The sequence below is a fragment of the Oryx dammah genome, unplaced genomic scaffold (genome assembly GCF_014754425.2).
Source record: "Oryx dammah isolate SB20612 unplaced genomic scaffold, SCBI_Odam_1.1 HiC_scaffold_18, whole genome shotgun sequence".
NCBI lineage: Eukaryota > Metazoa > Chordata > Mammalia > Artiodactyla > Bovidae > Oryx > Oryx dammah.
In genome coordinates, this window is record NW_024070202.1 from 107,228,170 (window position 1) to 107,239,964 (window position 11,795).

An 11,795-nucleotide genomic window follows, 5' to 3' on the forward strand; every position below is an offset into this window, starting at 1 on the left:
AGTCAGACACGACTGAGCAACTTCACTTTCACTTTTCACTTCCATGCATTGGAGAAGGAAATGGCAACCCACTCCACTGTTCTTCCCTGGAGAATCCCAGGGACGGGGGAGCCTGGTGGGCTGCCGTCTATGGGGTCCCACAGAGTTGGACACAACTGAAGCGACTTAGCAGCAGTAGCAGCAGCAGGAATAGCAGGGAGGCTTGTAAAGCTTGAACAGAATGAGTATGGGGCTTGTAAACTTCTTTTAAGCTGCTGCAGGGTTTTGAGTAGAGAAATGCCCCTGATTAGACATGGCAGCTGTGCTGAGAATAGTTGGGGCAAGGGGACAGAAAAGTGGAAATAGGGACCATTGTTGGGGGGCGGGGAATGCAGTGATTCAGATGAGAGATAATAGTGGCTTGGACCAGAGTGATTGTGGCAGAGGAGGTGAGAAGCGTGATTCTAAGTGCATTTTGAAAGTAGAGCTAGAAATTGTAAGATAATATGGAGAAACCCAAAACATATAGTTATCATGTCTATATCAGTCATCAGAGTCTGATGGTTTCATTAGAGCATTTAACATGCTTTGAAAGTGGCTGTTGCAGTTCTTATTGGTGGTCTGGGCTTGCACACCAGGAAGGATGGGGTTGCTGTCACTGAGATGAGAAGCTAGTATATGGAGCAGACTTCTGGAAAAATAGTGCAAGTCCAGTGATGGATGTGTTGTGTGAGAAGCCTATGAGATATCAGAGTGGAGGTGTCAGGAAGAGAATTTGATATGTGAATTTCCATGCGGATGTTTTCTGAAGTCATTAGTACTAAATGAGATAATTAAAAATGAACAGCCATGGTGAAAAAAATAGTAATCTCTTTGATCCTTTATATTCCTGTAGTCCTGGTTGTAACTTATCCTTTTTCATTTCTGATTTCATCGATTTGGGCCTAGAAGGCCCTTTTTTTCTTGATGAATCTGGTTAAAGGTTTATCAATTTTGGTTATATTTTCAATTAACTGGTTTTTAGTTTTATTGATCTTTTCTATTTTTTCATTTTTCATTAATTTCTGTTCTGATCATTATTATTTCTTTTCTTCTAACTTTCAGTCTCATTTGTTCTAGAAACTATAAAATAGTTCCTTCAGGTATAAATTTAGTTTTTATTTGATATTTTTTCTTGTTTCCTGAGGTAAGCTTCTATCACCAAAATATCTCCTTTTAGATATGCTTCTGTGGCATTGCATAGATTTTGGACTGTTGTGCTTTTGATTTGTCTCTAGAAATCTTTTGATTTCCTCAGTGACCCGTTGGTTGTTTAGTAGCATATTGTTTATCCTTCAGTTGTTTGTATTTTTGCTGTCTTTTTTCCTTATAGTTGATTTCTAGTCTAATAGCACTGTAGTCAGAAAAGATGCTTGGTATGATTTCCATCTTTTAGAATATTTTGTGAACTTTGTTTAGAAATTTGTGAATTTTTGTTTAGAATTGTTTTGTGGCCTAGCTTCTGATCTGTCCTGGAGAATATTTTGTGGGTACTTGAAAAGAATGTGTATTTTGGTGCTTTTGGATGGAATGTTCTATGTATACCTATTAAGTCTATCTTCTCTAATGTTTCATATAATGTCAGTGTTTCCTTATTGATTTTGTGAATGACCTATCCCTTCATGTAGATGTTAAAGTCTCTTACTAATATTGTGTTACTGTCAATTTCTCCCTTTGTATCTGTTAATATGTGTTTTATGTATTTAGGTACTCATATATTGGGTGCATGTATACTTAGAATTGTTACATCTTCTTGGATTTATCCCTTTGTCATTATGAAATATTCTTTGTCTCTTATTACAGTCTTTAGTTTAAAGTCTATTTTATCTGATATAAATATTGCTATTCCAGTATCTTCATGTCCATATTCATGGAATATCTTTTTCCAACTTCTTTCCATCTGTGTGTCTTCAGGTCTGAAATGAGTCTCTTGTAGCATATATGTGGGTCTTATTTTCGTATCTATTCAGGCACACTATGTTTCTTGATGGGAGCATTTAGTTTACAGGCAAGAGTACTGGAGTGGGTTGCCATTGCCTTCCCCTTAGTTTACTTAAAGAAATTCTTTATAGGTATGTACATCTTGTAAGTTGTTTTGGGGTTGTTTTGTGGCTCTCTTTTATTCCTTGTTTCTTCTTTTGCTCTTTTGTGATATAAGGTCTATTTTTAGTATTATGTTTGGGCTCCTTTTACTTTTTTTTTGTATGTTATCTATTATAGATTTTTGGTTTATGGTTACTGTGCTATTTATTTTCTTAAGAAACAAAGAAAAAGAAGTAGAATAAAAAGTTTACCTACAGTTTCATTATTCAAAGCTAACCATGGTAAAAATTTAAATATTCCTCTTCGAGTATTGTCTAATATTTACATAGTTGTGATCAAAATGTTCATATACATTGTGTTCTTTTTGCTTTTGACATTAACCTATTATCATAAACTTCTCACAAACATCTCTCTCTTTTTTTTTTTTTACTGTATACATAAACATTCATCTTCCACTACATCAACTGATGTGTTAATATTTAAAGGTAATGCTCACTAGCATTACAAGTGGATTAGAAAGAGAAGCAAACTTCCCTCTCTTTTTTCCCCATTTCTTTTATCCAAGAAGAATGTACCACTTTCCCCCCTCTTTTTCCAGTCTTTCTTGTCTCCATTCCCATGAATATTTCCTTTTTTCCTTCTCTTTCTCATCTCTCTTCCTCCTGGCCTCCTTTGTCCTTCCCACCCTCCCTTCCTCCCTATCATCTATTCATTTAATTATAATGTATAACTGTTATGGCGTCATTGCACTTGTCTGCCTTGCAGTAGACATTCAAATATGTGTTTAAGGATGGTGGTATGTCAGTTTGGAAAAACTCATCTAACTGGATTTTCTGCTTTATGTAAAGTTAACTCATTATTCAAATGAAATGGCACAGGGTCAGTCTTCTCCCTAGGACTTTGGAATTCTCATCGAACCAGGGAACCTCATTTTCACCTACATTCTTTGATATGCATTCTTAAAGAGGTCAAACACTTCACCAGCCATAAATATCCAACCTAAAAACCTGACTATCAGATGCAGCAGCAGTAAATTTTCAATGAGGCCATGAGAATACATTTGTGAAAAATACAAAGTTAAAATTGCTTCTGATGCTCTTAGTTAAGCAGTACACACCTAGAATGTAGCATATCCTTGCCCTCAAGCTTCATATAGATATAAAATCTTAGATTCTGGAGGAATTATTCAGTGTAGAATCTTGGAAATTAATTTAAAGGCTGGATACCACAAGCGTTAGTTCAACCTTGGATTGAACACCAGGGAGCTTGCCATGTCAAGAGGGAGTGAGTCCATTCTGTGGTTGCTGGAGGGTAGAATTGTTCGGGGATTTTTTAAAAATTAAGGTTAAATGTAAAAAGAAAGTGAAATTGTTAGTCGTTCAGTCGTGTCTGACTTTATGCAACTCTATGGACTGTAACCCACCAGGCTCCTCTGTCCATGGGATTTCCCAGGCGAGAATATGGGAGAGGGTAGCCATTCCCTTCTCCAGGGCATCTTCCTGACCCAGGGGTCAGGTCTCCTGCAATGCAGGTAAATTCTTTATCTTCTGAGCCACCAGGGAAGCCCTAAGATGAAATATGCCTCCTCTAAAATCTACAGAAGGCCCCGGTGTGTGAATATGAGTAAGTGGAAACTCAAGTAACTTGGCGGCTCCTGTAGCTCCTCCTTGTAGTCAATCCATTCATCCCATCTTCTTGAATCTGATATTATTTACTCGGCTTTTGTGTTGTGGAGCTTCAGCTCCTATAAATTACTCATCTACCCAAAAGACAGCTGAAGAAGCCTTCAAGCAACATGTGGAAAGCTAATATTTGTTCCTGAAAATTGAATGAATAACCATAGCATCAATGTGACTAACACCATTTATATATTTATATGGATACATGGTTACTTAGCAACATCTAATCTAGAGAATAAATTATGAAAATGACTTGCATAGCCATGTCTTATAATTTAGGGTAAATTTTTATTTTTGTGGAAAACTTACTTTCTTCCTAAAATATTTCTATCCTTCCTCCATTTGGCCTTAAAAAGAATGTATTGCCTTCTTCATGGTTTTAATATTTGACTTTTTCTCATGAGACTCATTGTTGGTGCCACTGACATACAAATATTCAAACTGACCATGCTGCTCAATTCCTTGCAATGGAATTGAATAAAAACTTGGATTAAAAGGTCAACTTTAAACTCTGCATGATAAATTCACTGAGTAAAAGCTATCCCAACAACTTTCTGCACCATTTCTTCCCATCTCATTATTCATGTAGGCGTCCCTGAATTTTAAGGAGTGCAAATAAAAGAGCAGAATGTGTAGACCATTGGGGCCTAGAAAATTTTTTTCATGAATAGGGAATGAAATGCAGATTGAAAAGTATTTCTTAAATTAATGAAGTCAATATAGTTGAGAGAGAAATGATGAACACTCAATAATTCCTACAGTTCAAAAGAGTGAAACCTCTCCATTATAAAAATATCTCTTACTCTGTGGTCTTCACATATTTGGTTCCATAGCCATAGTATTGAGAGCTTTACTGTTTTTGGGTGATTATTTTTAATAACTGATTTTTATAACTGATACTAAACTTACTGGGATTACCCAGCAGGGTGTAGTGGGACAAAGCATGGGGATTTCTAGAAGGGACAGGTGAGCAGAATGTCTTAATATTATATTACACAGAATGCTTGTTCATGCATTATACAAATATATTCTGAGTAATTGCTTGTGTTAATAAAAGTAACATAAAGATAAGTGTTTTAGATAAAGTCGAGGTTTCTTGATTTTAAAAAAAAGCTAATTCTTTTGTGCATTAATAATTTTTGTAAGTTAACAGTGTAAGTCTGAATCAGACTCACAAAATAATGAGATTTTGTGTGAGTAATGCTGTTGGAGATAACGTACCATATTTTAAAATGGTTTTAGACTCCCCAGGCTAATTTCATATCCATGTTACAGTTTTAACTCATGAAACAAGTAGATGTGAATTTAATCAAAGAAAATAGCAGAATTGATTGCCATGGTCTCCAAGTATTTGAAAATAACATGTCTTCTCATCTGTAGTCTATTTCAACTCATGACAACCAATCATTCCTGAACTCACCAATGCTAGAAATAGCTCCGGCTATAAGATTTATCACTCCAAACATTTTCTTTGTTCCTTCTTATTTTTCCATTTTTTCCTGGCAAGTCAGCCCAATTAAAAGTGCTCTTCACATTTATTTTGATGGTGATTGTTTTAATCCAGACCATTCTCTCAAACCTCTATTATAACTTGCTCATGGCTTTCATTTTCCTTTATCTGTTCATTTTAAGCAACTTCCAATTCCTTGCCTTTTGATTTCCCTTTGTTTACTGTCTCTGTTTTGCCTTGGAAGATGTCTTGGAGCCCAGCTTCAGTGTTGTGAACATTACTTCCTTCTTCAGATACATGAGTGAGCAAGTTTATAACCAGGGCTGTCCAATCTAGAGTTAGGACACTTATCTTTAGGACTGAGGAACCTATGCAAGAGAAACTTTAGCATATACTTAAACCTTGGATAGAGTTAGGGATCAAGGAAGGAACAGAATAATGTTTTTCAGGGGCTTGGGAAGCTGCAGTATTTTCCTAGGGCCTGGGTCCCAGTAAGGAGGTTAGTTCATGTACCTGTGGTACTACTCCAGTGTTCTTTGCTGCAGACAAGGCCCTATTCTAAGACTGAAGGTACAGCAGATAACAGGAATGCAGATCCAAACACAGACTCTCCAGGGCTTTATATTCTAACATAGGATTCATAATGCCAAATAGCTGAACACAAAATTACTTATGCCATTCAGATGGGACTCTGCTCAGTTCCTGAAGAGCTGTATATTCCTAATTGCCCATGTTGATTGTTCAGAAACAAAACTGGCTATTAAATCTTCCTTATCTTTATTTTTGGCCATGTTGAGTCTTTGCTGCTGCAGGGCTTCCTCATGGCAGTGGCTTCTCCTGGTGCAGAGCACAGGCTCTAGGGCTGTGGGTCTCAGGAGCTGCGGCTCCCAGGCGCTAATCACAGGCTCAGCAGTTGTGGCACATGGGCTCAGTTGCTCTGCGGAATGTGGATCCCTGATCTTCCTGGATCAGGGATTTGAACCTGTTGTCTCCTGCACTGGCAGGTGGATTCCTATCCACTGACCCACCAGGGAGAGTTCAGATGAAACGTGGTCCACTGGAGCAGGGAATGGCAAACCACTTCAGTGTTCCTGCTTTGAGAACCCCATGAACAGTATGAAAAGGCAAAAGGACAGGACACTGAAAGATGAATTTCCCAGGTCGGTAGGTGCCCAATATGCTACTGGAGATCAGTGGAGAAATAACTCCAGAAAGAATGAAGAGACGGAGCCAAAGCAAAAACAACACTCAGTTGTGGATGTGACTGGTGACGGAAGTAAAGTTTGATGCTGTAAAGAGCAGTATTGCATAGGAACCTGGAATGTTAGATCCATGAATCAAGGCAAACTGGAGGTGGTCAAACAGGAGATGGCAGGAGTAAACAATGACATTTTAGGAATCAGAGAACTAAAATGGACTGGAATGGGTGACTTTAACTCAGATGACCATTATATCTACTACTGTGGGCAAGAATCATTTAGAAGAAATGGAGTAGCCCTCATAGTCAGCACAAGAGTCCAAAATGCAGTACTTTGATGAAATCTCAAAAACGACAGAATGATCTCTATTTCCAAGGCAAACCATTAAATATCATAGTAATCCAAGTCTATGACCTGACCAGTAATGCTGAAGAAGCTGAAGTTGAATGGCTCTATGAAGACCTACAAGACCTTCTAGAACTAATACCCCCAAAAGATACCCTTTTCATTATAGGGGACTGGAATGCAAAAGTAGGAGGTCAAGAGATACCTGGATTAACAGGCAAATTTGGCCTTGGAGTACAAAATGAAGCAGGTCAAAGGCTAACAGAGTTTTGCCAAGAGAATGCACTGGTCATAACACCCTCTTCCAACAACACAAGAGAAGACTCTACACATGGTCAATACTGAAATCAGATTGATTATATACTTTGCAGCCAAGGATGGAGAACCTCTATACAGTGAGCAAAATGGGACCAGGAGCTGACTGTGGCTCAGATCATGAACTCCTTCTTGCCAAATTCAGACTTAAATTGAAGTAGAAAAAACCACTAGACCATTCAGCTATTTCAAATCCTAAAAGATGATGCTGTGAAAGTCCTGCACTCAATATGCCAGCACATTTGGAAAACTCAGCAGTGGCCACAGGACTGGAAAAGGTCAGTTTTCATTCCAATCCCAAAGAAAGACAATGCCAAAGAATGTTCAAACTACTGCACAATTGCACTCATCTCACACACTAGCAGAGTAATGCTCAAAATTCTCCAAGCCAGGCTTCAACAGTACGTGAACCATGAACTTTCAGATGTTCAAGCTGGATTTAGAAAGGCAGAGGAACCAGAGATCAAATTGCCAACAGCTATTGGATCATCAAAAAAGCATGAAAGTTCCAGAAAAAAATCTATTTCTGCTTTATTGACTACACCAAAGCCTTTGACTATGTGGATCACAACAAACTGTGGAAAATTCTGAAAGAGATGGGAATACCAGACCACCTGACCTGCCTCCTGGGAAATCTGTATGCAGGTCAAGAAACACAGTTAGAACTGGATACAACAGACTGGTTCCAAACTGGGAAAGGAGTACATCAAGGCTGTATATTGTCACTCTGCTTATTTAACTTATATGTAGAGTACATCATGAGAAATGCGGGGCTGGAGGAAGCATAGGTTGGAATCAAGACTGCTGGGAGAAATATCAATAACCTCAGATATGCAGATGACACCACCCTTATGAAAGAAAGTGAAGAAGAACTAAAGAACCTCTTGATGAAAGTGAAAGAGGAGAGTGAAAAAATTGGCTTAAAATTCAACATTCAGAAAACTAAGATCATGGCATCTGGTCCCATCACTTCATGGCAAATGGATGGGGAAACAATGGAAACAGTGTCAGACTTTATTATTTTGGGCTCCAAAATTACTGCAGATGGTGACTGCAGTCATGAAATTAAAAGACACTTACTCCTTGGAAGAAAAGTTATGACCAACCTAGACAACATTAAAAGCTAGAGACATTACTTTGCCAACAAAGGTCCATCTAGTCAAAGCTATGGTTTTTCCAGTAGTCATGTATGAATGTGAGAGTTGGACTATAAAGAAAGCTGAGCACCGAAGAATTGATGCTTTTGAACTTTTGTGTTGGAGAAGACTCTTGAGAGTCCCTTGGACCTGCAAGGAGTTGCAACCAGTCCATCCTAAAGGAAGTCAGTCCTAAATATTCATTGGAAGGACTGATGTTGAAGCTGAAACTCCAATACTTTGGCCACCTGATGGGAAGAACTGACTTATTTGAAAAGACTCTGATGTTGGGAAAGATTGAAGGCGGGAGAAGGGGACGACAGAGGATGAGACGGTTGGATGGTATTATGGACTCAATGGACATGAGTTTGAGTAAACTCTGGGAGTTGGTGATGGACAGGGAGGCCTGGTGTGCTGCAGTCCATGGGGTTGAAAAGAGTCAGACATGACTGAGCAAACTGAACTGAGCTACCAGGGAAACCCTAAAGGTATTTTTAAAAGAAAGAATTTAGCTATAAGTTGTAATCTTACTCTCATCGGTTCCTTTCACTGTGAGTTAAGACCCTTTTCAACCTTTGGAATAACAGTATTATGTGAGGTGTCTTGGTTCTCAGGGACTAGCTATATGAGAAATTATGAGAAACTTCTTATTTCTTAGCTGCGGGTGATCTCAGTGCTTTGTGGATGTTTTCCAAGGTGTTTGCAGGGATGGTCTTACTTTTTCTTTTTTGTTTGCTGTGCATTGTACAAAGACCTTGCTTTCAATGGCAGAATTAAATACACAGGGAACAAGTCCTTGGATCTGTTTCCTTATCCATTACCTAGGAAGAAGAATGGTGTTGCCTTGACCTCTCTCCCGGGTTGTAACTGTAGCTGTTCTGTGCACCGTGGTGAGATGGCACATTAGCTCTGAGCCCCCGGGGGTGCCAGGCCAATGCTGAATAACTGATCAGGGCTGCCTGCAATACTGTTCTGAAATGACTCAGACTGGGGCTCATCACAGAAGAAAAGTATGATTGATAAGTGCAATCTGCTGTGGGCAAGGAAGGGTAAACTCTACTGTATGAGCCAGGAAGTTTCCATTCCATATATATTGACTGCCAGGGAATGGCTTGACCTTGCCGCTTCAGTTTTAATCTTCCCCAGGTATGGCGATCATTTATTATGAGTAGAATGCTTTAGACACAACTTAGATAACCTAGCTCTCCTCACCATTCCTAATGAAGTTAAATTGATTTTATTATTCCCCAGTAGGATCACATTTAGCCTGTTGTCATTGGTGGGTTATTCCTCTTAGCCCACATTTGAGAATAAAAACTATTATTAGGTGGTGAAGATAAAATGGTAAACTATATTCACATTGTCCTAAATTTGGGAAAGACTAAAATGTATGCCTAATGCAGAACCCTTACACACACACACACTCTCTCTCTCTCTTTCTCTCTCTCTCTCTCACTTTTTTAAAAAGTCCCTGTGTGCATTTTACTTTACCCTTTGTTGTTATTTTTTTCAATCTAGAAGACATTTCTAGGTGTTTTTCAGTCTAGAATAAAATTATCAGAGGGCATGTGTGTGTATAGACTAGTTACAAGACAGACTGTATTTCTTGTGGATCATGATCAAAACAATTAGAAAGTCACAATTCAGACCTTATTTCCTTTATAATCAGAGCCTTAGGGGAAAGAAGAGTGGTTTCTTGCTGCTTTATGGACTGGGCAGATAGCATGTCTCAGTCACATCAAATCCATGCATGCTTTTGGTTGTTCCAAAGCTTTGGAGGCATGAATTTGGACAGGAGTGGTAAATCTGCCTAAAATGCACTCTGCACATGTAAGATACGAAACCTTGAGCAGTTACCTTCATGAAGGCCCAGGCAATCATGGGTACCTTCTCCTTGCCCAGACCGATCCCCTGGAACAAGTGAAATGGCCTTCGTGCCCCGCCCAGGAGAAAACTGCTCTGTCTCCTTAGCAAAAGTTAAGGCGTGAACACGTATTATTCTGCCTGACCTGTGTCCAGGGGTGTGGTCCAGCCCCAGTTCCTTGAACCGCAAAGAAAACTTACTACATTTTACACTCCAGTATACAATAGGTGCAGACAAATACGGTTTGATTACACTTGTACAGGATACCTAGAGTAGACAAATTCATAGAGTCAGAGTGCATGGCAGACTCCAGATGCTGAAGGTTGCTGGGTGGGGATATTAGTGTTTATGGGGGCAGAGTTTCAGATGAGGAAGGTGAAAAATTCGGGAGATGGATGATGCTGAGAGTTGCAGAGTAATGTGAATGTACTTACTGCCATGGAACGGTGCAGTTACGTATGCTCAAAATGGATGTTTTATATTATGTGACCTTTACTACAATAAAAAAAAAATTTTTTAACTTACATTTCATAGTCACTTGTGACTCCAGGGTTCCCGCAGCTACAGGCATCCTCAGATGTCCCAGCCACCTGAAGAGAAATGATCCTAGTGTGTCTTCACTACTCAGTGGCTCAGGCAGCCAGAGGGCATTTTGGGGTGAGCATCCCTAGAGTGACAAAGGCCCCCAATCTGACTCGTGTAGTGCAGCAGCAGAGTCAAGTCAAAAGGGCCAAAGAGCAGAGGCCACTTTCCTGGCAGAGCCTGGCTTCCTGCTGCTCTTCTGGCTGCAAGCGGGAGGTCAGGATCTGGATTAATAATGGGGGGCAGGAGGGGCTGCCTGGGGAGGCTCGGAAAGTTCACGGGGGCCCCCTGAGGTCACCATCAGTCTCCCTGTGTTAGTGTAAGAACAGTGAGTCCTTGATGTGATGTGCTCAGTCCAGCCTGACTCTGTGACCCCACGGACTGTAGCCCAGCAGGCTCCTCGGTCCATGGGATTTGCCAGGCAAGAATACTGAGTGGGTTGCCATTTCCTTCTCCACCTTTCCTGTTGGTGGTTCTCAGTTACATGAGTCAGCAAAGGAGTTGGTGCTTGACTGAGCTTTTTTTTTTTTTAAAGCTTTTTAAATTGAAGTAGGAAGTACAGGCTTCCCTGGTGGCTCAGTAGTACTGAATCTACCTGGAGACAGAAGAGACGCAGGTTTGATCCCTGGGTTGGGCAGATCCTCCAAGGAAGGAAGTGGCAACCCACGCCAGTACTCTTGCCTGAAGAATGCACTTTCAGCACTTTCTCTGCCGTGGAACTAGCTCCTTTCCTCTGTTGGTTCTTTGTTCTCTAGCATGTGCAGTGATCTTTGAAGGCAGTTTAACGTGTCCCTCCTTCCTAAGTCTGACAAGGTCGACAGACGCTACCTAGAATCCCCACATTATGGCTGCGGCAACAGGTCCAGAGAAATTTAAGTGTGAACACACGGCACGGGGGCTCTAGAAAGTAACTTCCTTGGAGGCTAGAGAAAGTATTCACCACCACTCTGGGCTGCCCTTGAAAATCAGGTGTGTGAAGAACTGCAGCTGTGAATCAACCTTTGAGCAGTTTTTTTGGGGGGGTGGATATGTAACATTGATTAAGAAAGATTGGTCACCATGAAATACAGATGATAAAATGGATTGTCTTCTTGAAAAACTGACCACAGACAGGCACGTTGATACCTAAATATTTCTATTTCACATCTGGATTCAGTTCCACAT